This window comes from Vulpes vulpes, chromosome 12, assembly GCF_048418805.1.
Source record: "Vulpes vulpes isolate BD-2025 chromosome 12, VulVul3, whole genome shotgun sequence".
In the NCBI taxonomy this organism is placed as follows: domain Eukaryota; kingdom Metazoa; phylum Chordata; class Mammalia; order Carnivora; family Canidae; genus Vulpes; species Vulpes vulpes.
The window spans coordinates 118,575,143-118,580,405 of record NC_132791.1 but is presented as its reverse complement, the minus strand read 5'-3'; the positions used below and the strand labels follow the sequence as shown (position 1 = coordinate 118,580,405).

The following is a 5,263-nucleotide window of genomic DNA, read 5'->3' as shown; positions in this document are numbered from 1 at the left end:
ACCTGCCTGGGAGGGAGGAGGCAAGCAGGGAGCTCAGCCTGCAGGCAGAGACTTGGGAGCCCAGGAAACCAACCACTCAGGCAGCTTTTCAAAGCTCAGCGTTGGTTTTCCAGAATTTGCTGGGGAAAGTTCCCCTTCCCTGCTGCCAACTCCTCTTTTCCACCTGGCACCAAAGGGCCTAGCCTCAAAGTCACCACTATGAAAGCCATGCAAGGATGCTAATTGCTGTATCTGACCTCCCTTCAGATAACAAGGGAATCGTTCTCCCTAATTAGCCCTGCCGCCGGTAGACCAGCAAAGCCAAATGTTTATTATGGGATGAATGCACTTACTGTAAATTTTGACATATGCTGTGGAAAGATGTTGGATAAATAAGACTTCAGAGGCATGGGTTGTTTAAATAATGAATACCCACTGCTGCGGGTGATGAGGGTGGAGGGGAGAGAGGCAAAAAAGAAGCAAGGGGTCCTAGGGCAGTGCTCGGGACAGACTGGGCTGCTCAGGAAAGGCAGACAGAGGCCTTCTGGGGATGAGGTGGGGACGGGGGGTGCAAGGGCAAGGGGAAGGAAGAGAGGCACCCACACCTCACCCTCTGGAACCTCGGTGCCCCCGCCTTCCTGCAGCATCTCCTTCCCGTGCTCACCCACTCGCACCCACCCACAGTCCCTTTAAGGGGTTCCAGTCAAACAGTGACAGTTGGCTGGTGACACCATGACAGGGAGGTGCTCCCCTGTAGGTTCTGCAGCCCTGCCTGTGTGGAGAGATCCTGTACTTGCTGAGGGTGTCTTGCTTCTTTCTGGGGGTGAGTGTGTGTGTGTGGGGGGGGTGGTCAGCCCCCTGTGCCTGGACGTTGTGGGCTGGGCCTGCACACCCGGTGGGTGGCTTCCCACCCAACCAGAAATCCCAAGCCACCATGTTTGGAAGTGTTCTGGAGGGAACACGTGGATGGTATGGGTTCCCATGAATCCCTGTGGACCTAGTAGAGCAGACCACAGGACTGGATGCCCACTTCTCATACAGGAAATACCACCCCCTCCATCCCCACAGGGCTCAGGCCTGGAGGGCTGGCCCACAAGCAGGGGTCACAATGATAGCTACTGTCGTGTCTCTCAGTTCACGGGGTCCCCACCGACCAAGGAGAGAGGCATCCTCTCATTTCAGTGGGTGCGGGTTTGCTGGACAAGCATGTGTAGATGTCAGACAGAGACGAGGCCTCCCAGGAGCTGCAGAGACAGCCCTACAGACACCATGCTTGCTCAGACACATGGCCCAGCCCCAGACCCCTTGCTTGTCAAGTCTACTCAGGAGCCCCTGGGCCTCTGCTAATAGAGGCCTTGCTGCCCTCACCTCCGCTCATCTCTCTCTCTTATTACCAACTAAATGACTCTCGGTGTGGGTCTCACCTGTGAACCCAGAGGGGCTGATGCAGCTAGGGAAGGAGTTGGCTCTTCAGCTGTGATGGCCACTAGAGAGCCACCAAAGGCGTGTGGATGAGGACACACCTGTCAGAACCCGAGTTAAGAGACGGATAGCAGCGGCAGTGAGGCAGCTGGAAAGGGTGACCCTGGGGACACAAGGGCCATTGGGAAGCTGCCACAACTGTGCAACCCTGGCCTGTGCATCAGGCACAACAGAGCAGGCTATGCGTATGTGGAAAACAAGCCCAAATCGCAGTGCCTCACAAACAACATATGCTTACCCCCTGTGGGGGTCAGCAGAGGGTTCTGCTCCACTTGGTCCCGCAGGGAACCAGGCTTTGGAATGTCTTGTGGTGGGGAGACCACCGGAGGGCCACTCACTGGCTCTTCCACGTGTCAGCTTCGAATGACACATGAGCCACTCAGGGCTCATCCAGCAGATCGAGCCCCGGCGCTCCACCTCAGTGCGAGAGGGCTGGCACCCGTGGAGGAAGGTTTGGGGGGAAGCGACACCATCTATGCCTCAGATCACATCACAGGGGATGGCAGAAATGAAGGTTCCAGTCATGCTTCCAGCCCTGACTTCCTCCCATCCACCACCTGCCCCTGCACAATCAGTGACCCACAGGGCATCAGACCTAGATGGCCTCTTAATTTACAGATGGGGACACTGAGGCCGAGAGGGCTGGCAATTGGCTCAGGTTGCATAGGCAGTGGCCCCTGACCACAAGGTGTTCCTCCAAGCCGCCTTCCAGCACACCGGCGACCCTCCTAGCCACCCCGCCCAGCTCTCCTGGTTTGTGCGCTGGCTCCTTGTCCCTTGTCATTTTTATCTCCGTATCCTCCTCCCCCCATTCTGAGGAACGTCCAAATGTCATTCTTTCTTTAGTTTTTCACCTCCGCAGAGCCCTCCTTTTCTTTGCCTCCCCCCTTGGGCAGGCTCTTTCCCGGTGAAGGGCTCTTTTTTTCCTCCTCCCACAGAGCACGTTGACCTTTTCTTCTTCTCCGTAGGACAAAGCCTGGCCTGGCGCGCTCCTAACAGGAATTGGCTCTGGAAGTTCCGGTAATTGCTCCGTCCCTATTACGGAGTCTGTGAAGCCCGTCTTGGCCGGGGTGGCCTCCTCCCTTTTACCCACTCACTTGCTGGAATCAGGCTGCAGATGGGCTGCTAACGAGGTGACCAATTAACACCCGCTAAATAACCCCAAAGGGTATTTTTCTCCCTGGCCTGATTTCCAGGCCCCTTTGTTCCTCCTTGGGAATCTGTCCTCTGTGACAGGACCACAATGGGACTGTTCCCAAGCCTGACCCTGTGAGAAGCTGACCCACTCAAGCCATGGTCACAAGACTGACTCCTTTGCTTTGGGGGGGTTGGGGCATGGGAGCAAGGAAGGTTCCTGCCTCTCAGGAATAATAACACAACCACCCCCACATTATTGACGATTTCCTATTTGTTATATAATTCCCATGCCACCTTTCATCCACTGCTTTATTCAAACAAACATTAATTGAAGACTTCTGGTGTGCCAGATGTTGTCCTGGGCAGTCTTGACCTTAGACGGGGCCAAAGAGGGCCTGTATGTGAAAGCCCCATGATTTGGGGCCTCTTCCTAGGAATTTTCTAAGTCTGTCTCTGATGCCTGGTACCTGCTAGCAGTGCAGACCTGACGCAGAACCCTGAGCCCCATGTGAGTCCCATCCCTATTCCCCCCCCCCACCCCGCTTCAGGGCATCCCCTGACCTTCCACCCTATACCCTACCTCCCCACCCCACTCCCAGACACCTATGTATGTGGGGTGGACCAGAGCCTCTGAGGCCACTCACACTTATGGAATCTCTACCAGGAGTGGAGACTGGTGAGTACATCACTCTTTCCAGCCAAAGTTTTTTTCTTTCCCAGAGTCCCTTGAGTTTGGCCTACCAGAGTGGTGCTGGCTCTCTGACTGATTTGCTTGGGACTCTACATACCCCAGGAGTGGCACTAGCACTGGAGATATGGTAGTGAGCACAACAGACACCGTCCTTGTTCTCATAGCAGATGTGGTCACAAATAGTCATCAGAAGAGGACCAGGACAAAGAAAAGAAGGTATTTGAGTCTCCCCAAAAGGAACCTGACCCATTATGTGAGGTGGCTGCTATTATCAGCTCCATTTTACAAACAAGAAACTGAGACAAAGATGCTGGCGGCCTGCCTGATGGAACACTCTTGAAGAACCACAAACAGACTGAGGAACGTGCTCACCTGGGATCCCGTTAAGTGTACAATTTCCCCCATCTGCTCAGGCTGAAGGAGGAACACTCCGGTCTGGAAGCAGGAAAATGGTAGTTGTGAGGACAATTTTAGTAGCAAGTGAGAGAAAACCTAGCACAATCCGACTCAAGTGCAAAAAAAGGGAGGGAGGGATTAACTGGCCCTTAAGAGGCCCAGGAGTGCTTATCTTCAGGCATGGCTGGATCCAGGAGTTCAGATGATATCACAAGATTCAGTTTTTCCTTTCTTTTCACTATTTCTTACTTAATTGAAGTGTAACTTAACATACAGTAAAATGTACAGATCTTAGGTGTACATTTCAGAAATTTCCACACACAAAACCATCAGATCAAGGTATAAAATTTCTAGCACCCCACAAGGCTCTCTTTGCCTCACTATAATCAATAACCCCTAAAGGCTAGCCACTGTGCTGACTTTTATCATCACAAATTAATCTTTCCTATCTTATTATTATTATTATTACCAAGATATAATTGACACAGAACAATATATTAGTTTCAAGTGTACAATTCGATTCTGTATTTGTATATATTGCAAAATGATCACCACAATAAGTCTAGTTAATATCCATACATCCATAGTTACAATTTTTTTCTTGTTGTGATAAGAACTTTTTAAATGTACTCTCTTAACAGCTTTCAAAGATGCTACACAGTATTTTCAACTAGAGTCTCCATGCTATACTTTTCATCCCCATGATTTCTTTATTTTATAACTCTGAGTTTGTACATTTTGATCCCTTTCACCCATTTTGCAGCCCCACACCTGCCTTGACTCTGGCAATCCATAGTCTGTTCTCTGTATCTATGAGTTTGGCATTTTGGGTTTTTTGTTGTTGTTATTTTTGCTTTCGTTTGTTTTGTTTTTAGATCTTGCATGTAAGTGATAGTGTAAGGTATTTGCCTTTCTCTGTCTTATTTCATTTTGCATAATGCCTCCAGGTCCACCCATGCTGTTGCAAAAGGCAAGATTTCATTCTTTTTTATGGCTGAACAATATTCCATTCTATATATGCACATGTGTGTATATAACCATTGATACATAATATAACATGTAGACTATCCATATATATCATAACATAGCCACATATGTTTCTGAGATACATACACACACACACACAGACACACACACAATACCATAATACCATGAATATATCACATTTCTTTATCAGTTTGTTCACTGATGGACACTAGGGTTGTTTCCATATCTTGGCTATTGTAAGTAACGCTGCAATGAACATATATATTTTCAAGTTAGTGTTTCTGTTTTCTTAAAATAAATATTCAGAAATGGAATTGCTGGATCACGTGGTAGTTCTTTTTTTTTTTTTTTTTTTTTGAGGGACTTCCAAACTGTTTTCCATAGTGGCTGCACCAATTTATATTCCTATCAATGGTGCATGAGGGTTCCCTTTTCTCCACATCCTCGTCAACAGGCTATCTCTTGTCTTCTTGATCCTAGCCTTTCTGACAGGTGTGAGGTAATACCCCACTGCAGTTTTGATTTGCATTCCCCTGATAGTGAGTGACACTGAGCATCTCTCTTTTTTTTTTTCTTAGCATCTCTTCATGT

The 5,263-nt window shown here is 49.2% G+C and overlaps 1 long non-coding RNA gene across 1 annotated transcript in view; it reads left to right on the top strand.

Annotated features, from left to right (window-relative positions):
* LOC140594695 (uncharacterized) overlaps positions 1-2,517 on the top strand; it is a 97,171-nt gene extending 94,654 nt beyond the window's left edge. The window contains exon 4 of the long non-coding RNA XR_011995812.1: positions 2,430-2,517. This is a non-coding gene — a long non-coding RNA (uncharacterized lncRNA). The remainder of the gene's footprint in view (positions 1-2,429) is intronic.
* The last annotated feature ends 2,746 nt before the right edge of the window (positions 2,518-5,263 follow it).